Genomic DNA, 23,857 nt, shown 5'->3' on the forward strand with positions numbered 1-23,857 from the left:
GGGGGACACTAACATCATGGCGGACGCCCTCTCCCGTAAGCCACAGTATCTGGAGGACGCAACGCCAGCGGCCGCCATGCACATCTTCGCACCAACAGTGTGGGCGTGCGCCGTGGCCACCGTGGACCTGGAGGCGGTGCGACGAGCGTTGCAGGATGACTCCTTCGCGCAAGCAAAGATGGCAGAGGTGCAAAGGGGCAAGGCTGCGGCCGACGGTTTCCAGCTACGAGATGGATTGCTCATCCGTAAAGGGGCCATCTACGTGCCGGGAGACGACCTTCGCGCCAAGGTGCTGCAGCAGCTGCACGACGCGCCCACGGCCGGGCACTTTGGCAAGGAGAAGACGGTGGAATTAGTAGCCAGGGATTTCTGGTGGCCTGGAATGAGAGGGGAGGTCGCAGACTACGTGGCGAGGTGTGACACCTGCCAGAGGGCCAAGCCAGTGCACAGACCGCCGGCTGGACTGTTGGAACCGCTGCTGTCAGGGGTTCAGAAGCAGAGACGCAGAGAAGGGAGGAGACAGAGAGCGAGGGGGAGGAATACGAAGGAAAGATGAGTGGGGATGACGAACCGAGATCGCCGAGCTTATCCAGTGAGTCCGAGGATTCCCAGAAGGGAGCGCCAGCAGTCAGAGCAAGGGGGGAAAGCAGGGGGACACCCCAGGAAGAAGGGTCCAGAGAGGAATCAGAGAGCAGCAGTTGGAGATCGGGACCAACGTACCCAGACGGGAACAGCGGGGAGAAAGGGGACCAGATATCGGGTTCCGGAGGCTTTCAGAAGGAGGGAGGGCATGAGTCAGGAGTAGTTACGCCCACCTCGGGGAGCGACGAAACGATCAAGAGGAAGGTTGAGAGTTGGGCGCGCGCGCCAAGTTCAAATGTAGCGGAAGCTGGCGCAGTAAGCAGCCCAGAGAGTGAACCAGGTCCCAAAGCCCGCCGCAAGGAGGCGGAAGGGTCAGGGGGGTCCGCGTCAGAAGAGAGTAGGAAAAAGGAGACCCCGGGGGGCAGAAGGACCCAGAGACGGAGGGAAAGGCGCAGGAGGTGGAGCAAGGCTAGGGTATTAAGCTGGTGTGCTAGAGGCGGAGACTCAGACGGGTCTTCGCCGGTCTGACCTAGAAGAAGTAGGGCTGCATATTGCAGTTTGGAAATGGAAGCTGTAATCCAATAAAGACTCTTTTAACCTGAACGCTGGCTAACGTGGTCCTATGTGAGCTGGGACTGAGTGGCAGCCCTGACAGTAAGACCCGTCTCTTTTAAGCTTCGGACACCTGATACCTCGCAGCGGAGGCAGAAGCAGCGAGAGGAGGAACTTGGTGTTTGGGAGCGAGCTCACAACGGTTGGCAGAGATGACGGAAGCAGAGAAAATTTTAGCGCTGCAACAGGCAGTGACCCAATTGAACGCGGAGGTACAGGCATCCAAGAAAAGGGAGGAGGATGCGGCAGCCGCCTACAGAGATCTCCACGCCAGGTTTGAAGCATTGGCTAAGCATGGGCAGCCAGGACCCAGACCGGAGGGGGTTGGGTTGGCACGGAGAGCAGGAGGGCTTGTGGCTCACTTCGATGGGAATTTACAACAGTACCCCAATTTTCGAGCAGACGTAATGTGCGCACTGCAACTGCTGGCGAAAGACTTTAGGGATGAGGAAGAGAAAGTGGGGTTTATACTATCCCATTTGCATGGGGATGCTAAAGCGTGGCTACGCAATTTGTGGAGGGATAAAGATCCGGCACTTCAGAATGCAGATGCCTTTATCAAAGCGATGGATGCGTGCTTTTTATCTACCATTGACGTGGATCTTGCCCGACGGGAGATTCATGGACTGAAACAAGGGAGGGCGAGCGTACGCCAGTATCACGCCCGCTTTTTTGCGCTGGTCAGTGCCTTGGAATGGGACCGGGATTCGCCCCCAGTCAGAGACCTCTTCTGGGAGGGATTAAGCAGTGCTGTTAAAGACGAAATTGCGAGGGGGGAGAGGCCCCGGAGCACGCAGGAGGTGGTCCAAAGGGCGCTGACTGTGGGGGTGAGGCTGGAAGAACGTCCGTGGTGCAGAGACGAAGGACGTGGAGGGCGCGAAGCAGCGAGAAGTTTCTCTTTCGTTCCCAGGGACGCTACGCGTGCGCAATCTACACCTCCGCCAGGAGGGGGAGTGGAACCTATGGAGGTGGGAGGAGCCAGGGCTCAGTCAGCTACCAGAGCCCCTGCACCGGCGGCAGTCAAGACTAAACCTCCTAGAGGGACCAGGAAGTGTTATATATGCGACAGCTCTCAACACTTGGCGAAAGAGTGTCCCCAGAGGAGCTCCAAGCACACTGCAGCCTCCGCAACGGTGAAAGCGGCCACGCAACACAGCGAACACCAGCAGGGAAACGACGATGTCTGGCTGGAGACAGAGGCACTGGGGCCCAGCCAGACGCATCACTGAAGCAGTCCCCAGCGATCTTGCAACCCACAGACCCTCTCCCACCCAAACCAGTAGTGCAACTCACAGCATCTCTCCAGCTGCCCGATGGCGTCACTATCGAAGTCCCGCTTTCTGTGGATTCTGGAAGCAACGCAGACTTTATAGCACAGGATTTTGTGGAGCAGCACGCTATACAGCTATTGCCGGCCACTCTGCCCCTGCAAGTCGTCACAGTGGATGGCAGAGAGTTGCTGGGAGGGCAGGTGGTGAAGCAAACGCCGCCAATGGTGATGCGCCTTGGCAACCACAGGGAAGTCATCAGTTTTAACGTCACACGACTGTCGGACACACCCATTGTGTTGGGCATGAGTTGGCTGGACAGGCACAGTCCGACACTGGCTTGGTACCAGCGACAGCTGATCTTCGGCTCCTCTTACTGCGCAGAACACTGCATCCTGCCCGGACAGGAGGGAGAGGAGGAGGAATCACAACTGCAGTTGGGAACGTTGCAAGCAGTCCCCCACAAATACGCAGACTTTCTGGAGGTCTTCTGCGAGAAGGAGGCAGACAAGTTACCACCGCACAGGCAATATGACTGCAAGATTGACCTCCTACCAGGGGCGACGCTACCGAAGGGGAGGCTGTATTCCATGTCTGAGGATGAACTACAGGAACTCAAACAGTTCATAGATCACAATTTGGAGCGCGGTTTCATCCGGGAGTCCAGGGCAGTAGGGGGCAGTCCTGTTTTCTTTGTGAAGAAGAAGGACACGCCCCAAAAGAGGCTGGTGGTGGATTTTCGCCTCTTGAACAAGATGACCAAGCCCTCTGATTTCCCCATGCCCAGGATTGACGACCTACTGGCGACGGTGCGCAAGGGACGCGTGTTTACCAAGTTGGACCTGCGAGGGGCGTACAATCTCATCCGCATGAGGGAGGGCGATGAGTGGAAGACAGCCATGTTCACGCCTCTGGGCACCTACGAGTACAGAGTGATGCCGTTTGGATTGCAAAACGGTTCTCACTGTTTTCAAGCTTTCATGCATCATGTGTTGGCGGGACTCCTCTACAAGAAGTGCGTCTGCTTTCTGGATGACATCCTGATATTCTCCGAGTCGCAGCAAGCGCATGACCAAGACGTTCGGGAGGTGCTGGAGAGGTTGCAGCAGCATAGGCTGTACGCCAAACTGGAGAAGTGCCAGTTCGACACGACGGAGGTGGATTTCTTGGGTTACAAGTTGTCGGACAAGGGGCTAGCCATGGACAGCGCCAAGGTGCGAGCGGTGTTGGATTGGAAGAGCCCGCGCAACCGGAAGGAGGTCCAGCGGTTTGTCGGCTTCGCCAACTTCTATCGCAAGTTTATCAAAGGGTTCGCGATGCAGACGGCGGCTATTACGGACACGCTAAGCTCCAAGAAAAAGAAATTCATCTGGACGGAGCAGGCAGAGCAGTCCTTTCAGGCACTCAAGCGTCTCTTCGCGTCGGAAGAGCAACTGCTGCATATCGACCCCAGCAGACCGATGCGGGTAGAGACAGACGCGTCCGATAGAGCAGTGGGAGCTGTCCTGCTGCAGAGGGACCCACAGGGGGTCTGGAGACCGGGAGCGTTCTACTCCAGAAAGCTCAGCAAGTCGGAGCAGAACTACACCATCTGGGACAGGGAGTTGCTTGCCATTCATGCAGCATTCAAAGCATGGAGGCACTTCCTGATCGGCGCCAAGCACACGGTGCAGGTCTGCACGGACCACAAGAATCTGGAGCACTGGCGCACGGCGAAGTTCCTGAACCAGAGGCAGATACGTTGGGCGGAGTTCTTTGCTGACTTCGATTTCCGAATAGAGTACGTCCCAGGCGACACCAACATCATGGCGGATGCACTGTCCCGAAAACCGCAATACCTCGAAGAGGCGACGCCAGCGGCAGCCATGCACATCTTCGCGCCAACAGCGTGGGCGTGCGCTTCAGCCACAGTAGACCTGGAGGCGGTGCGGCGGGCGTTGCAGGACGACTCATTCGCGCAGGCGAAGATGGCCGAGGTGCACAAGGGCACGGCGAAGAGCGACGAGTTCCAGATACGGGACGGCTTGCTCTTACGTAAAGGGGCCATCTACGTGCCTGGAGATGAACTTCGCGCCAAGGTACTGCAGCAGTTGCACGACGCACCCACGGCCGGGCACTTTGGCACGGAAAAAACGGTGGAATTAGTCGCAAGGGACTTTTGGTGGCCCAGACTGAGAGGGGAAGTCGCGGACTACGTCGCGAGGTGCGACACCTGCCAGAGGGCCAAGCCGGTGCACAAACCACCGGCGGGACTGCTCGAACCGCTGCAAACGCCGTTTGAACTGTGGGAGAGGGTGGCCCTGGACTTTGTCACGGATCTACCCAGCTCGAGAGGCAAGACGGCTGTACTAGTGGTGGTGGACTTGGAGGAGGAGGAGGAGTTTGGATTTGATATCCCGCCTTTCACTCCCCTTCAGGAGTCTCAAAGCGGCTAACATTCTCCTTTCCCTTCCTCCCCCACAACAAACACTCTGTGAGGTGAGTGGGGCTGAGAGACTTCAAAGAAGTGTGACTGGCCCAAGGTCACCCAGCAGCTGCATGTGGAGGAGCGGAGACACGAACCCGGTTTCCCAGATTACGTGACTACCGCTCTTAACCACTACACCACACTTGTTCACCAAGATGGCACACTTCATACCGTGTGCGAAGGTGGCCACGGCAGAACAAACAGCCAAACTGTTCATAGATCACGTGTTCAAAGTGCACGGGCTGCCGCGGTCTATACTGTCCGACCGCGGTCGCCAGTTCATCTCGAATTTCTGGCAGAAGCTGATGGGCTTCCTGAACGTCAAAATCAACCTGACATCAGCGAGACACCCGCAGACCAACGGGCAAGCGGAGAGGGTCAATGCCATCATGCAGCAGTACCTGAGATGCTATGCCAATCAACAGCCTGCGACGTGGGTGGATTACCTGCCGCTCGCCGAGTTCGCCTACAACAACACGAAGCACGTGTCCACAGGGGTGACACCGTTCTTCGCCAACAATGGGAGGAATCCCAGAACCTTCCCGGGACTGGACAGAGTGGGGGAAGGGGAACCGCAGACGGCGGACGCTTTCGCGTCTGAGTTGCAGGAGGTCCACGATCAACTCCGACGGCAGCTGGAGCTAGCGAAGCACGCATACAAGGTGCAAGCGGACAAGCACAGGCGGGTTGGCGAAGAGATCCGAGTGGGAGACTGGGTCTGGTTGGCAGCCCACGCAGTGCCGACCAGATCGTTAGCCAAAAAGAAGTTGGGGCACAAGCAACTCGGTCCATACCAAGTCGAAGCGCAGATCAACCCAGTAGCTTTCAGGCTGGTGCTCCCGGAGGGTTCCAGGATGCATCCGGTGTTCCACAGGTCGGTGCTCACTCCCTACAGGACACCTCACAGGTTCCAGGAACCAGGAACAGCACCGAGTCCGTCTCAGGAGCGGTCGGAGGCGGGAAGATTGCCACAGCAGGACCCCATCAACGAAGTCACGGAGATTTTGGACTCCAGATGGGGGGAAGACGGAGTGGAATACCTCCTAGCCAGAGAGGGCACCCGGGCTAGTGCTAATAGCTGGGTGCCAGACTACGCTTTGGAGGAAGCCCTGCTCAAGGACGAGTTTCATGCCCTTTTCCCACACAGACCCATGCCAGCAGGCTTCTTCGACGACTGGTTGTTCACGCCCACACTTTCCTCCAGCACGTTCCATGGCTTCGACTCGGACGGGGAGCCCGCACAGCGCACACATTCCCCAGAGGGGTCACCGGAGGGTTCGGCGTCCGACACCTCGTATTGGTGGGACGATCGGCCAGAGGAGCAGTGGCGCCGGAGGTGGCTGGAGATGCCCGGTCAAGCGACCGACGCAGAGACTGACATGGACGTGTGCGGGGAGGATCTCGGTTTCGAGCACGGCGGCACTGAAATGGAGGCGGAGCAGCTCACCGTTGACGAACGCGAGGAGGAAGACTCGGAGGTCTTCAGTTGGCGGCCAGCAACGAGGAGCGAACTGTATCCGGCATTCACTCCTGTGATGATGGAGCACCCTGCAACCACCCTTGAAAGTGGGGAGGGGGGAAGGGGGGGCTTCGAGGGGGGGATGGATGTCAGGGGTTCAGAAGCAGAGACGCAGAGAAGGGAGGAGACAGAGAGCGAGGGGGAGGAATACGAAGGAAAGATGAGTGGGGATGACGAACCGAGATCGCCGAGCTTATCCAGTGAGTCCGAGGATTCCCAGAAGGGAGCGCCAGCAGTCAGAGCAAGGGGGGAAAGCAGGGGGACACCCCAGGAAGAAGGGTCCAGAGAGGAATCAGAGAGCAGCAGTTGGAGATCGGGACCAACGTACCCAGACGGGAACAGCGGGGAGAAAGGGGACCAGATATCGGGTTCCGGAGGCTTTCAGAAGGAGGGAGGGCATGAGTCAGGAGTAGTTACGCCCACCTCGGGGAGCGACGAAACGATCAAGAGGAAGGTTGAGAGTTGGGCGCGCGCGCCAAGTTCAAATGTAGCGGAAGCTGGCGCAGTAAGCAGCCCAGAGAGTGAACCAGGTCCCAAAGCCCGCCGCAAGGAGGCGGAAGGGTCAGGGGGGTCCGCGTCAGAAGAGAGTAGGAAAAAGGAGACCCCGGGGGGCAGAAGGACCCAGAGACGGAGGGAAAGGCGCAGGAGGTGGAGCAAGGCTAGGGTATTAAGCTGGTGTGCTAGAGGCGGAGACTCAGACGGGTCTTCGCCGGTCTGACCTAGAAGAAGTAGGGCTGCATATTGCAGTTTGGAAATGGAAGCTGTAATCCAAGAAAGACTCTTTTAACCTGAACGCTGGCTAACGTGGTCCTATGTGAGCTGGGACTGAGTGGCAGCCCTGACAGCTGCAAACTCCGGTCGAACCTTGGGAAAGGGTGGCTCTGGACTTTGTCACAGATCTGCCCAGCTCGAGAGGCAAGACGGCAGTGCTGGTGGTGGTGGACCTGTTTTCCAAGATGGCACATTTCATTCCGTGTGCGAAGGTGGCCACGGCGGAGCAAACCGCCAAACTGTTCATAGACCACGTGTTCAAGGTTCACGGTCTGCCACGGTCTATTCTGTCCGACCGGGGGCGGCAGTTCATCTCGAATTTCTGGCAGAAGCTGATGGGCTTCCTGAACGTCAAGATCAACCTGGCGTCGGCGAGACACCCGCAGACCAACGGGCAAGCGGAGCGGGTCAATGCCATCATGCAGCAGTACCTGAGATGTTATGCAAATCAACAGCCTGCGACGTGGGTGGATTACCTGCCGCTTGCCGAGTTCGCCTACAACAACACGAAGCACGTGTCCACGGGGGTCACGCCGTTCTTCGCCAACAATGGGAGGCACCCCAGAACCTTCCCGGGACTGGAAAGAATGGGGGAGGGGGAGCCGCAGACAGCAGATGCGTTCGCGTCGGAGCTGCAGGAAGTCCACGATCAGCTGAGGCGCCACCTGGAGCTGGCCAAACACGCATACAAGGTATAAGCGGACAAGCACAGAAGGGTTGGCGAAGAGCTCCACGTGGGAGACTGGGTCTGGTTAGCAGCCCACGCAGTGCCGGCCAGGTCGTTGGCCAAGAAGAAACTAGGGCATAAACAACTGGGGCCCTACCAAGTCGAAGAGCAGGTCAACCCGGTAGCTTTCAGACTGGCACTTCCGGAGGGTTCCAGAATGCATCCGGTGTTCCACAGATCGGTGCTCACTCCCTACAAGGCACCGCACAGGTTCCAGGAACCCGGACCGGCGCCGAGTCCGGTCAGAGACAGAACAGGGCACGCGGGAGTGGCACAGAAGGAGCGCATCAACGAAGTCACGGAGATTTTGGACTCCAGATGGGGGGAAGAGGGGGTAGAATACTTTCTCGCCAAGGAGGGCACCCCGGCCAGTGCGAACAGCTGGGTGCCGGGCTACGCCTTGGACGAACCTCTACTCAAAGACGAGTTTCACGCCCTCTTCCCACATAGACCAATGCCAGCAGACTTTTTCGACGACTGGCTTTTCACGCCCACGCTTTCGGCCAGCACTTTCCGGGGGTTCGACTCGGACGAGGACCCGACACAAGACGTCCGTTCCCCGGAGGGGTCACCCTCGGGATCTGCATCAGAACCCTCGTATTGGTGGGACGATAGACCAGAGGAGCAGTTCCGCAGAAAGTGGCTGGAATGCCCAGGACGAGCAACGCCGCCAGGAGGAAGTGAGGGAGAGACGGACATGGACGTATTCGGGGACGACCCTGGTTTCGAGCACGGCGGCACAGAGATGGAAGCGGAGGTGACCGTCGTCGACGGGAGCAGGGAGGAAGACCCGGGAGCCTTCAGATGGAGGCCCGCCACGGGAAGCGAACGATATCCGACGTTCGTACCTTTGCAACAGCAGCACCCAGCTCCAGCACCGGAAGGAGGGGAGGGGGGAATGGGGGGCTTCGAGGGGGGGATGGATGTCAGGGGTTTAGGAGCAGAGGCAAGGGCAAGGGAGGAAACAGAGAGCGAAGGGGAGGAGGCAGAAGAAAAGATGAGCGATGACGACGACCCGAGATCTCCGAGTCTTTCCAGTGAATCAGAGGATTCACAGAAAGGAGCACCAGTGGCCAGGGCAAGGGGGGAGTTTAGGGGGGCACCCCAGGAAGATAGAGCCAGAGGGGACTCAGAGGAGAGCAGTTGGAAATCGGGACCAGCGTCACCGCTAGGGAGCAGGGAGGAGGAAGGGAGCCAGGGGGCAAGCGCTGGCAGCTCACCACAGGAGGGAGGGCATGAGTCAGGAGTGGCCACACCTCCATCGGGGAGCGAAGAAACGGTTAAGCGGAAAGTGGAAGGTTGGGCGCGCGCGCCAAGTTCAAATGCAGAGGAAGGCGGCGCAGTAAGCAGCCCGGAAAGGGAGCCAGGTCCTAAAGCCCGGCGCAAGGAGGCAGGAGGGTCCGGGTCAGCGTCAGAAGAATCCCGGAAGGAAGAAACCCCGGGGGGCAGAGGGACCCAGAGGAGAACAGTCAGGCGGAAAAGGTGGAGCAGGGCTAGGATATTAAGTTGGTGCACAAGGGGCGGAGAATCAGACGGAGCTTCGCCGATCTAGCTACTAGACGTAGAGTTGCACGCAGCAGCTTGAGAATGGAAACTGTAACTCAATAAAGACTTTTACTTAATGATCGCTGGCTAGCGTGATCCTCTGTGAGCTAGGATCTTCGAGCAGCTCTGACACTCATCTTTTCTTCTGCCTCCTCCCCCTCGCTCTCTGTTTCCTCCCTTGCCCTTGCCTCTGCTCCTGAACCCCTGACAGGTGGGAATAAGAAAGTGAAAAGCTTTTGGGAAATGATATACAATAAAATGAAAAAACTGTTAAGATATACTTTTGCCAGTGGCGTAGCGTGGGGGGTGCAGGGGGGGCCGGCCGCACCGGGCGCAACATCTGGGGGTTAGGGTTAGGGGGCGCAAATCCACGGGTTAGGGGGCGCAAATCCACGGGTTAGGGGGCGCAAATTACTTGCCTTGCCCCGGGTGCTGAAGCTACGCCACTGACTTTTGCAAAAAAACCGGAGGCTTTTCTTTTCTTTTAGAGATCTTAGGAAAGGACATAAGAAGAAAAGACTGTAAACTCTTTCAATATGCAGCAACGGCAGCCAGAATCTTGTTGGCCCAGAAATGGAAGCAAGAGGAAATACCGACGATAAAAGAATGGAGACTGAAATTGACAGATTATGCGGAATTGGACAAATTAACTGGGAAAATCAGATACACCAAAGACCAAAAGTTCATCGAAGACTGGGGAAAGTTCGTAGATTATCTGAAAAACGTATGCGGCGTGAACACAACTCTAGTGGGATTTCAAGAGGCACTGTAAAAATAGAGAAATATTGTTAATATGAAATAGTGGGGGAAGGGAGGTATAATGGCAATACGAAAGAAGGGAATGTGTAATTAAAGTTATAAATATGGATGATTATCAGAGACGCTGAAGGAAGTTCAAAAAAGGAGATAATTTGTTGTATTTTGGATAAAAATGTATAATTGCATGGAAAATCAATAAAATTTATTATAAAAAAAACAAAAAAAACCTTATGCAAATAAAGCATTGCTTATTCTTCATCCACTGGTGTGCTTATTGGCTCCAGATCCAGAAATAACCCTGCCCTTGGCAGAACATATACAGTGCTTTTTTCTGGGGGGGGGGGCACAGAGGAATGCATAAAACATTTTGTGAATGTACTTTTGTCCATTTACTGTATTTATTTTTCCCGGTTTGAACTAAAAAATGGCGATTTTCTTGAGTCAAAATGAGAGTACCCCCAATCATTTTTTTTAGAAAAGAAGCACTGCATATATACACACACATATACATATATCCGTTTTATTTTTATTTATTTACAAACGGACACCTATATCTAGGTATGTATATTCTTGTATATAAACTTCCGCGGCCCACCCGCCCCATCCCTCCGCCAAGGGGCACGAGAGGAAGGCCACTGGGGGAGAAAGGCAGGTGAGGGCGGGGCGGGGGGCAGGGCTGCCCCCTGGGGAGAGCGGGGTCGAGAGAGAGTGGGCGGGAGAAAGAGAGAGGGCCAGCCTGGCTCGGCACGTCTCTGCTGGCCCAAGGTCGCAGCGCCTCTTCCGCCCTTTTCCCTCCCCTTCCTGTCAGCTTGCCTCTCCTCCGGTGGCACCTCCTTCCGGTACCCCTGCCCTCGCCCAAGATGGCGGCAGCACAGGCTCTTCCGCCCGTTTCCCTCCCCTTCCTGTCAGCTTGCCTCTCCTCCGGTGGCACGTCCTTCCGGTACGCCTGCCCTCGCCCAAGATGGCGGCAGCACAGGCTCTTCCGCCCGTTTCCCTCCCCTTCCTGTCCTCTTGCCTCTCCTCCGGTGGCACCTCCTTCCGGGTACCACTGCCCTCGCCCAAGATGGCGGCAGCACAGGCTCTTCCGCCCGTTTCCCTCCCCTTCTGTTTGCACCAGAATCACACTACCAAAGCAGAAAGGTCTTCTGGATTCCATCTACATAGGAAGAAGATGAAAAGGCTCTGATTGGGCTTATTTCAAATAAGTGTTTTTGGGGTTACAATGCACATTCAACCAAAAATCGCAGAGCGAAATGTATGTTATCAGCCCAAATCAAGCATGGGTGTTTTGGTTCATCTCAATTGAAAGAAGGAGAAGAAGCTTGGATTGCACTCGGTTTTCATTCACCCACAAATAGAAAATCGAAGTATCATAAGCATAATCAACGCAAAACAGGTTGTTTTGGGTTCCGTCTACATAGAAAGAAGAATCTTGGATTTCGCTTAATAAAAAGTATTGTTCTTTGGTGTTAATGCACATTTACCCCAAAATGGCAAAGTGAATGTTATGCGACCAAAATAAAGAAACACCATTCCTCTTCCATATACTTCTTCCAGAAGACGAATAAGCTTCGAGAGGGCTTATTTGAATTTGCATGGTGTTTTTTGGGTTTGCACTAGAATCACACAACCAAAGCAAAAAGAATGCACATTCAACCAAAAACCGCAGTGAAATGTTTGTTATCACCCAAAATCAACCATAGGTGTTTAAGTTAATCTCAATCGAAAGAGGACAAATAAGCTTGGATTGCATTTCGGTATTCATTGACCCACAAACTGCAAATCGAAGTGTCATAAGCATAAACAAAGCAAAACAGGTTGTTTTGGATACCATCTACATAGAAAGAAGAATCTTGGATTGCGCTTATTTCAAAGTCGTGTTCTTTGGTTCTAATGTACATTGACCCACAAATCGCCAAGTGAGTGTAATGAGCCTAAAATGACAAAACACCATATTTCCGCTTCCATATGCGGAGAAAGAAGACGCATAAGCTTCGAGGCTTATTTCAATTCACAGGGTGTTTTTTGGGTTTGCACTAGAATCACACAACCAAAGCAAATAGAATGCACATTCAACCAAAAATCGCAGAGTGAAATGTTTTTTATCAGCCAAAATCAACCATATAGGTGTTTAAGTTCATCTCAATAGAAAGAGAACGAATAAGCTTGGATTGCTCTTTCGATGTTCATTCACCCACAAATAACAAAGCAAAGTGTAATAAGCCTAAAGAAAGAAAAACCGGTTGTATTCGGTTCCATCTACATAGAAATAAGAATCTTGGATTTCGCTTATTTCAAAGTCGTGTTCTTTGGTATTAATGCACATTTACCCTGAAATCGCAAAGTGTATGTAATGAGACCAAAATAACAACACGCCATATTTCCGCTTCCATTTGCGTAGAAAGAAGACGAATAAGCTTCGAGAGGGCTTATTTGAATTTGCATGGTCTTTTTTGGGTGTATACCAGAATCACCCCCAAAGAAAGCAATAAAGTATTTTGCGTCCTATCTACGTAGGAAGAAGATAAAAACGCTCTGATTTAGATTATTTCAAATAGCTGTTTTTGGGGTTAGAATGCACATTCAACAAAAAAATCACTGAGCGAAATGTTTTTTATCAGCCCAAATCAACCATAGGTGTTTATGTTCATCTCAATAGAAAGAGAACGAATAAGCTTGGATTGCTCTTTCGTTGTTCATTCACCCACAAGCTGCAAAGCATAGTGTCATAAGCATAAACAACGCAAAACAGGTTGTTTTGGTTTCCATCTACATAGAAAGAAGAATCTTGGATTTCGCTTATTTCAAAATCGTGTTCTTTGGAGTTAATGCACATTTACCCAGAAATCGCAGTGTATGTAATGAGACCAAAATAACAAAACGACATTTCCGCTTCCATATGAGTAGAAAGAAGACGAATAAGCTTCGATTGGGCTTATTTCAATTCATAGAATCATAGAATCAGAGAGTTGAAATTAGCGTGGTGTTTTTTGGGTGTGCCCAGAATCACAAAACCAAAGCAAAAAGGTCTTTTGGACAAGGATCATAAGCCAAGCTTCGATTGGGCTTATTTCAATTCATAGAATCATAGAATCATAGTTGAAATTAGCGTGGTGTTTTTTAGGGTGTGCACCAGAATCACACAATCAAAGCAAAAAGGTCTTTTGGCTAACATCTGCATATTGGATTTCGCTTATTAAAAAGTAGTGTTCTTTGGTGTTAATGCACATTTACCCAAAAATCACAAAGTGAATGTAATGCGACCAAACTAAAGAAACACCATATTCCCGCTTCCACATGGGTAGAAAGAAGACTAATAAGCTTCGAGAGGGCTTATTTGAATTTGCATGGTATTTTTTGGGTGTATACCAGAATCACCCCCAAAGAAAGCAATAAAGTATTTTGCGTTCTATCTACGTAGGAGGAAGATAAAAACGCTCTGATTGTGATTATTTCAAATAGGTGTTTTTGGGGTTAGAATGCACATTCAACCAAAAATCGCAGAGCGAAATGTTTGTTATCAGCCCAAATCAAGCATAGACGTTTTAGTTAATCTCAATAGAAAGAGGACGAATAAGCTTGGATTGCTCCTTAGGTGTTCATTCACCCACAAATTCCAAAGCCGAAAGAAAGCAAAACATTTTGTTTTGGTTTCCATCTACATAGAAAGAGGAATCTTGGATTTCGCTTATTTCAAACCCAGAACACCTTTTTGTTTTGGTTAGGTAATTCTGGTGCACACCCAAAAAACACCACGCTAATTTCTGATTCTATGATTCTATGAATTGAAATAAGCCCAATCGAAGCTTATTCTTCTTCCTTCTACTCATATGGAAGCGGAAATGTCGTTTTGTTATTTTGGTCTCATTACATACACTGCGATTTCTGGGTAAATGTGCATTAACTCCAAAGAACACGATTTTGAAATAAGCGAAATCCAAGATTCTTCTTTCTATGTAGATGGAAACCAAAACAACCTGTTTTGCGTTGTTTATGCTTATGACACTATGCTTTGCAGCTTGTGGGTGAATGAACAACGAAAGAGCAATCCAAGCTTATTCGTTCTCTTTCTATTGAGATGAACATAAACACCTATGGTTGATTTGGGCTGATAAAAAACATTTCGCTCAGTGATTTTTTTGTTGAATATTTTTTGTTGAATGTGCATTCTAACCCCAAAAACAGCTATTTGAAATAATCTAAACCAGAGCGTTTTCATCTTCTTCCTACGTAGATAGGACGCAAAATACTTTATTGCTTTCTTTGGGGGTGATTCTGGTGTACACCCAAAAAAGACCATGCAAATTCAAATAAGCCCTCTCGAAGCTTATTCGTCTTCTTTCTACGCAAATGGAAGCGGAAATATGGCGTTTTTTTATTTTGGTCTCATTACATACACTTTGCGATTTCAGGGTAAATGTGCATTAACACCAAAGAACACGACTTTGAAATAAGCGAAATCCAAGATTCTTCTTTCTATGTAGATGGAACCGAAAACAACGTGTTTTGCTTTCTTTAGGCTTATTACACTTTGCTTTGTTGTGGGTGAATGAACACCGAAAAAGCAATCCAAGCTTATTCGTCCTCTTTCTATTGAGATTAACTAAAACACCTATGCTTGATTTGGGCTGATAACAAACATTTGCGATTTTTGGTTGAATGTGCATTCTAACCCAAAAAACACCAATTTGAAATAAGCCCAATGAGAGCGTTACCATCTTCTTTTTGAACCCAGAACACCTTTTTGCTTTGGTTAGGTGATTCTGGTGCACATCCAAAAAACACCACGCTAATTTCAACTATGATTCTATGAATTGAAATAAGCGCAATCGAAGCTTATTCGTCTTCTTTCTACTCATATGGAAGCGGAAATATGTCGTTTTGTTATTTTGGTCTCATTACATACACTGCGATTTCTGGGTAAATATGCATTAATTCCAAAGAACACGATTTTGAAATAAGCGAAATCCAAGATTCTTCTTTCTCTGTAGATGGAAACCAAAACAACCTGTTTTGCGTTGTTTATGCTTATGACACTTTGCTTTGCAGCTTGTGGGTGAATGAACACCGAAAGAGCAATCCAAGCTTATTCGTTCTCTTTCTATTGAGATAAACATAAACACTTATGGTTGATTTGGGCTGATAACAAACATTTGGCTCTGTGATTTTTTGTTGAATGTTCATTCTAACCACAAAAACAGCTATTTGAAATAAGCCCAATCAGAGCGTGTTCATCTTCTTTCTACGTAGATGGAACGCAAAACACCTTATTGCTTTGTTTGGGGGTGATTCTGGTGCTCACCCAAAAAACACCATATAAATTCCAACTATGATTCTATGATTCTATGAATTGAAATAAGCCCAATCGAAGCTTATTCGTCGTCTTTCTACGCATATGGTTGCGGAAATATGGCGTTTTGTTATTTTGGTCTCATTACATACACTTTGCGATTTCTGGGTAAAAGTGCATTAATACCAAAGAACACGACTTTGAAATAAGCGAAATCCAAGATTCTTATTTCTATGTAGATGGAACCGAATACAACCTGTTTTGCTTTCTTTAGGCTTATTACACTTTGCTTTGTTATTTGTGGGTGAATGAACACCGAAAGAGCAATCCAAGCTTATTCGTTCTCTTTCTATTGAGATGAACTTAAACACCTATATGGTTGATTTTGGCTGATAAAAAACATTTCACTGCGATTTTTGGTTGAATGTGCATTCTATTTGCTTTGGTTGTGTGATTCTAGTGCAAACCCAAAAAACACCCTGTGAATTGAAATAAGCCTCGAAGCTTATGCGTCTTCTTTCTCCGCATATGGAAGCGGAAATATGGTTGTCCTCCCCTTCGCTCTCTGTTTCCTCCCTTGGCCTTGCCTCTGCTCCTAAACCCCTGACATCCATCCCCCCCTCGAAGCCCCCCATTCCCCCCTCCCCTCCTTCCGGTGCTGGAGCTGGGTGCTGCTGTTGCAAAGGGACGAACGTCGGATATCGTTCGCTTCCCGTGGCGGGCCTCCATCTGAAGTCTCTCGGGTCTTCCTCCCTGCTCTCGTCGACGACGGTCACCTCCGCTTCCATCTCTGTGCCGCCGTGCTCGAAACCAGGGTCGTCCCCGAAAACGTCCATGTCCGTTTCTCCCTCACTTCCTCCTGGCGGCGTTGCTCGTCCTGGGCCTTCCAGCCACCTTCTGCGGAACTGCTCCTCTGGTCTATCGTCCCACCAATACGAGGGTTCTGATTCAGATCCCGAGGGTGACCCCTCCGGGGAACGGACGTCTTGTGTCGGGTCCTCTTCCGAGTCGAACCCCCGGAAAGTGCTGGCCGAAAGCGTGGGCGTGAAAAGCCAGTCGTCGAAAAAGTCTGCTGGCATAGGTCTATGTGGGAAGAGGGCATGAAACTCGTCTTTGAGTAGAGGTTCGTCTAAGGCGTAGCCCGGCACCCAGCTGTTCACACTGGCCGGGGTGCCCTCCTTGGCGAGAAAGTATTCTACCCCCTCTTCCCCCCATCTGGAGTCCAAAATCTCTGTGACTTCGTTGATGCGCTCCTTCTGTGCCACTCCCGCGTGCCCTGTTCTGTCTCTGACCGGACTCGGCGCCGTTCCTGGTTCCTGGAACCTGTGCGGTGCCTTGTAGGGAGTGAGCACCGATCTGTGGAACACCGGATGCATTCTGGAACCCTCCGGAAGTGCCAGTCTGAAAGCTACCGGGTTGACCTGCTCTTCGACTTGGTAGGGCCCCAGTTGTTTATGCCCTAGTTTCTTCTTGGCCAACGACCTGGCCGGCACTGCGTGGGCTGCTAACCAGACCCAGTCTCCCACGTGGAGCTCTTCGCCAACCCTTCTGTGTCTGTCCGCTTGTACCTTGTATGCGTGTTTGGCCAGCTCCAGGTGGCGCCTCAGCTGATCGTGGACTTCCTGCAGCTCCGACGCGAACGCATCTGCCGTCTGCGGCTCCCCCTCCCCCATTCTTTCCAGTCCCGGGAAGGTTCTGGGGTGCCTCCCGTTGTTGGCGAAGAACGGCGTGACCCCCGTGGACACGTGCTTCGTGTTGTTGTAGGCGAACTCGGCAAGCGGCAGGTAATCCACCCACGTCGCAGGCTGTTGATTCGCATAGCATCTCAGGTACTGCTGCATGATGGCATTGACCCGCTCCGCTTGCCCGTTGGTCTGCGGGTGCCTCGCCGACGCCAGGTTGATCTTGATGTTTAGGAAGCCCATCAGCTTCTGCCAGAAATTCGAGATGAACTGCCGCCCGCGGTCGGACAGAATAGACCGTGGCAGACCGTGAACCTTGAACACGTGGTCTATGAACAGTTTGGCGGTTTGCTCCGCCGTGGCCACCTTAGCACACGGAATGAAATGGGCCATCTTGGAAAACAGGTCCACCACCACCAGCACTGCCGTCTTGCCCCTCGAGCTGGGCAGATCCGTGACAAAGTCCAGAGCCACCCTTTCCCAAGGTTCGACCGGAGTTTGCAGCGGTTCCAACAGTCCGGCCGGCGGTCTGTGCACTGGTTTGGCCCTCTGGCAGGTGTCACACCTCGCCACGTAGTCTGCGACCTCCCCTCTCATTCCAGGCCACCAGAAATCCCTGGCTACTAATTCCACCGTCTTCTCCTTGCCAAAGTGCCCGGCCGTGGGCGCGTCGTGCAGCTGCTGCAGCACCTTGGCGCGAAGGTCGTCTCCCGGCACGTAGATGGCCCCTTTACGGATGAGCAATCCATCTCGTAGCTGGAAACCGTCGGCCACAGCCTTGCCCCTTTGCACCTCTGCCATCTTTGCTTGCGCGAAGGAGTCATCCTGCAACGCTCGTCGCACCGCCTCCAGGTCCACGGTGGCCGCGGCGCACGCCCATACTGTTGGTGCGAAGATGTGCATGGCGGCCGCTGGCGTTGCGTCCTCCAGATACTGTGGCTTACGGGAGAGGGCGTCCGCCATGATGTTAGTGTCCCCCGGGACATACTCTATGCGGAAGTCGAAGTTCGCAAAAAACTCAGCCCAGCGTATCTGCCTCTGGTTTAGGAATTGTGCCGTGCGCCAGTGCTCCAGATTCTTGTGGTCCGTGCAAACCTGCACCGTGTGCTTGGCGCCGATCAGGAAGTGCCTCCACGCTTTGAACGCTGCATGAATGGCCAGCAACTCCCTGTCCCAGATGGTGTAGTTCTGCTCGGACTTGCTGAGCTTCCTGGAGTAAAACGCTCCCGGTCGCCACACCCCCTGCTGGTCCTTTTGCAGCAGGACCGCCCCCACGGCTCTGTCCGAGGCGTCTGTCTCCACCCTCATCGGCCTGCTGGGGTTGACGTGAAGCAGCTGCTCTTCCGACGCGAAGAGACGCTTGAGTGCCTGAAAGGACTGCTCCGCCTCCTCTGTCCAAACGAACTTCTTTTTCTTGGAGCTAAGCGTGTCTGTGATGGCCGCTGTCTGCATAGCGAAGCCCTTGATAAACTTGCGATAGAAGTTCGCAAAGCCGACAAACCTTTGGACCTCTTTCCGGTTGCGTGGGCTCTTCCAGTCCAATACCGCTCGAACCTTGGCGCTGTCCATGGCGAGCCCCTTGTCAGACAACTTGTAGCCCAGAAAATCCACCTCCGTCACGTCGAATTGGCACTTCTCCAGCTTGGCGTAGAGCCTATGTTGCTTTAGTCTGGTCAGCACTTCCTTGACGTGCCTGTCATGCTCCTGCTGCGATTCCGAAAAGATCAGGATGTCATCTAAGAAACAGACGCACGTCTTGTAGAGAAGTCCCGCCAACACGTGATGCATGAAAGCTTGAAAAACGTGGGAGCCATTTTGCAGTCCAAAAGGCATAACTCTGTATTCGTAGGTACCCAGTGGCGTGAACATGGCCGTCTTCCACTCATCTCCCTCCCGCATGCGAATGAGGTTGTACGCCCCTCGCAGGTCTAATTTGGTGAACACTTTTCCCTTCCGCACCTTCGCCAGGAGGTCGTCGATTCGGGGCATGGGGAAGTCCGACGGCTTGGTCACACTGTTTAAAATGCGATAGTCCACGACCAGTCTTTTTTGGGGCGTGTCTCGCTTTTTAACAAAGAATACAGGACTGCCCCCCGCTGCCTTGGACTCTCGGATGAAACCGCGCTCCAAATTATGATCGATGAACTCTTTGAGTTCCTGCAGCTCGTCCTCCGACATGGAATACAGTTTCCCTTTAGGCAGCGCCGCCCCCGGCAGCAGGTCAATTTTGCAGTCATATGGTCTGTGAGGGGGTAGCCTGTCCGCCTCCTTCTCGCAGAAAACTTCCAAAAATTCTGCGTACTTGTGGGGAATCGCTTGCAGCGTGCCTAGCAGCAGCTGTGACTCCTCTTCCTCTCCTTCCTGCCGGTGCACGATGCAGTGTTCAGCACAAAAGGAAGAGCCGAAGACCAGCTGCCTCTGGTACCAAGCCAGCGTTGGGCTGTGCTTGTCCAGCCAACTCATTCCCAATACAATGGGCGTATCCGATAGTTGAGTGACATTGAAGCTGATGATTTCTTTGTGATTCCCAAGTCGCATCGCCATTGGCGGCGTCTGCTTCACCACTTGCCCCCCTAGCAACTCCCTGCCATCCACCGTGACAACCTGCAGGGGCAGTGTGGCCGGCAGCAACTGTATAGCGTGCTTGTCGACAAAGTCCTGCCCTATAAAGTCCGCATTGCTGCCCGAGTCCACTGTGATGGGCACGTCCATGGTGATTCCATTGGGCAGCTGGAGAGATGCGGTGAGCCTCACCACTGGTTTGGGCGGGAGGGGGTTCACGGGCTGTAAAATCTCTGGGGACTGCGGCACTAACACGTCTGGCTGGGCCCCAGGGCCTCTTCCTCCAGCCAGACTGCTTCGTTTCCCTGCTGTGTTCCTCCTTGCTGCGTTGCTGCAGTCACCATTGCCGAGGCTGCAGTGAGCTTGTGGAGCCTCTGGGGACACTCTTTCGCCATATGCCCTGGCTCCCCACAGACGTAACACTTCCTGTTCCCTCTAGGAGGCTTCGCTTTCACTGCTGCCGGTGCTAGGGCTCTGGTTGCTGACTGAGCCCTTGCACCTCCAACCTCCATAGGTTCGGCTCCTCCTCCTGGCGGAGGCGTGGATTGCGCCCGCGCTGCTTCTCTGGGAAGGAAGGAGGGGCCCCTGGCTGGTTCGCGCCCTCCACGCCCTTCGTCCCTGCTCCACGGGCGTTCTTCCAGCCTCACCCCCACTGCCAGTGCCCTCTGCACGACCTCCTGGGTGGTTCGGGGTCTCTCCCCCCTCGCGATCTCATCTTTAATCGAGCTGTGCAACCCCTCCCAAAAGAGGTCTCTTACAGGGGCCGAATCTCTGTCCCACTCCAGGGCACTGACCAAGGCGAAAAAGCGGGCATGGTACTGCCTGACGCTGGCCCTCCCTTGTCTTAGCCCATGCACCTCCTTCCGGGCAAGATCCACGTCAATGCTTGATAAAAAACACCCATCCATCGCTTTAATAAAGGCATCTGCATTCTGGAGCGCCGGATCCTTATCTCTCCATAAATTGCGTAGCCATGCTTTAGCACCCCCATGCAAATGAGACATGATGAATCCCACTCTCTCTTGCTCATCTCTAAAGTCTTTATGCAGCAGTTGCAGTGCGCACAGTACGTCTGCTCTAAAGTTGGGATACTGTTGCAGGTTCCCATCGAAGTGAGAGACCAGCCCGCCTGTTCGTCTCGCCAACCCAATTCCCTCCTGCCGGGGTGTCTGCTTTGTCAGCACGTCTAACCTGACCTGGAGATCCCTGCAGGCGGCAGCTGCCTCCTCCTCTCTCTTCCGGGATGCGAGAGCCTCGGCAGTCAGTTGTGACACTGCTTTTCTGAGTTCCTCTATCTGCTGCTCAGCCGTCATGTTGTCTGCCGTTTGTGAGCTAGCTAGTAGGCACCTGCTTCTCTCCTCTCCTCGAGGCTGTAGATGCCCACAATTTTTGAGAGACGGAGCTTACTGTCAGAGCTGCTTCAAGATCCTAGCTCACAGAGGATCACGCTAGCCAGCGGTCATTAAGTAAAAGTCTTTATTGAGTTACAGTTTCCATTCTCAAGCTGCTACTTGCAACTCTACTTCTAATGGCTAGATCGGCGAAGCTCCGTCTGAGTCTCCGCCCCTTGTGCACCAACTTAATATCCTAGCCCTGCTCCACCTTTTCCGCCTGACTGTCCTCCTCTGGGTCCCTCTACCCCCCGGGGTTTCTTCCTTCCTGGATTCTTCTGACGCTGACCCGGACCCTCCTGCCTCCTTGCGCCGGGCTTTAGGACCTGGTTCCCTTTCCGGGCTGCTTACTGCGCCGCTTTCCTCTGCATTTGAACTTGGCGCGCGCGCCCAGCCTTCCACTTTCCTCTTAACCGTTTCTTCGCTCCCCGATGGAGGTGTGGCCACTCCTGACTCATGCCCTCCCTCCTGTGGTGAGCTGCCAGCGCTTGCCCCCTGGCTCCCTCCTTCTTCCCTGCTCCCTGGCGGTGACGCTGGTCCCGATTTCCAACTGCTCTCCCCTGAGTCCCCTCTGGCTCTATCTTCCTGGGGTGCCCCCCTAGACTCCCCCCTTGCCCTGGCCACTGGTGCTCCTTTCTGTGAATCCTCTGATTCACTGGAAAGACTAGGAGATCTCGGGTCGTCGTCATCACTCATCTTTTCTTCTGCCTCCTCCCCTTCGCTCTCTGTTTCCTCCCTTGGCCTTGCCTCTGCTCCTAAACCCCTGACAATGGTGTTTTGTCATTTTAGGCTCATTACACTCACTTGGCGATTTGTGGGTCAATGTACATTAGAACCAAAGAACACGACTTTGAAATAAGCGCAATCCAAGATTCTTCTTTCTATGTAGATGGTATCCAAAACAACCTGTTTTGCTTTGTTTATGCTTATGACACTTCGATTTGCAGTTTGTGGGTCAATGAATACCGAAATGCAATCCAAGCTTATTTGTCCTCTTTCGATTGAGATTAACTTACCTATGGTTGATTTTGGCTGATAACAAACAATTCACTGCGGTTTTTGGTTGAATGTGCATTCTTTTTGCTTTGGTTGTGTGATTCTAGTGCAAACCCAAAAAACACCATGCAAATTCAAATAAGCCCTCTCGAAGCTTATTCGTCTTCTGGAAGAAGTATATGGAAGAGGAATGGTGTTTCTTTATTTTGGTCGCATAACATTCACTTTGCCATTTTGGGGTAAATGTGCATTAACACCAAAGAACAATACTTTTTATTAAGCGAAATCCAAGATTCTTCTTTCTATGTAGACGGAACCCAAAACAACCTGTTTTGCGTTGATTATGCTTATGATACTTCGATTTTCTATTTGTGGGTGAATGAAAACCGAGTGCAATCCAAGCTTCTTCTCCCTCTTTCAATTGAGATGAACCAAAACACCCATGCTTGATTTGGGCTGATAACATACATTTCGCTCTGCGATTTTTGGTTGAATGTGCATTGTAACCCCAAAAACACTTATTTGAAATAAGCCCAATCAGAGCGTTTTCATCTTCTTCCTATGTAGATGGAATCCAGAAGACCTTTCTGCTTTGGTAGTGTGATTCTGGTGCAAACAGAAGGGGAGGGAAACGGGCGGAAGAGCCTGTGCTGCCGCCATCTTGGGCGAGGGCAGGGGGTACCCGGAAGGAGATGCCACCGGAGGAGAGGCAAGCCGACAGGAAAAGGAGGGAAACGGGCGGAAGAGCCTGTGCTGCCGCCATCTTGGGCGAGGGCAGTGGTACCCGGAAGGAGGTGCCACCGGAGGAGAGGCAAGAGGACAGGAAGGGGAGGGAAACGGGCGGAAGAGCCTGTGCTGCCGCCATCTTGGGCGAGGGCAGGCGTACCGGAAGGAGGTGCCACCGGAGGAGAGGCAAGAGGACAGGAAGGGGAGGGAAACGGGCGGAAGAGCCTGTGCTGCCGCCATCTTGGGCGAGGGCAGGGGTACCGGAAGGAGGTGCCACCGGAGGAGAGGCAAGCTGACAGGAAGGGGAGGGAAACGGGCGGAAGAGGCGCTGCGACCTTGGGCCAGCAGAGACGTGCCGAGCCAGGCTGGCCCTCTCTCTTTCTCCCGCCCACTCTCTCTCGACCCCGCTCTCCCCAGGGGGCAGCCCTGCCCCCCGCCCCGCCCTCACCTGCCTTTCTCCCCCAGTGGCCTTCCTCTCGTGCCCCTTGGCGGAGGGATGGGGCGGGTGGGCCGCGGAAGTTTATATACAAGAATATACATACCTAGATATAGGTGTCCGTTTGTAAATAAATAAAAATAAAACGGATATATGTATATGTGTGTGTATATATGCAGTGCTTCTTTTCTAAAAAAAATGATTGGGGGTACTCTCATTTTGACTCAAGAAAATCGCCATTTTTTAGTTCAAACCGGGAAAAATAAATACAGTAAATGGACAAAAGTACATTCACAAAATGTTTTATGCATTCCTCTGTGCCCCCCCCCCCAGAAAAAAGCACTGTATATGTTCTGCCAAGGGCAGGGTTATTTCTGGATCTGGAGCCAATAAGCACACCAGTGGATGAAGAATAAGCAATGCTTTATTTGCATAAGGTTTTTTTTTGTTTTTTTTATAATAAATTTTATTGATTTTCCATGCAATTATACATTTTTATCCAAAATACAACAAATTATCTCCTT

Source organism: Podarcis bocagei, assembly GCF_964188305.1.
Source record: "Podarcis bocagei genome assembly, chromosome: 13".
NCBI lineage: Eukaryota > Metazoa > Chordata > Lepidosauria > Squamata > Lacertidae > Podarcis > Podarcis bocagei.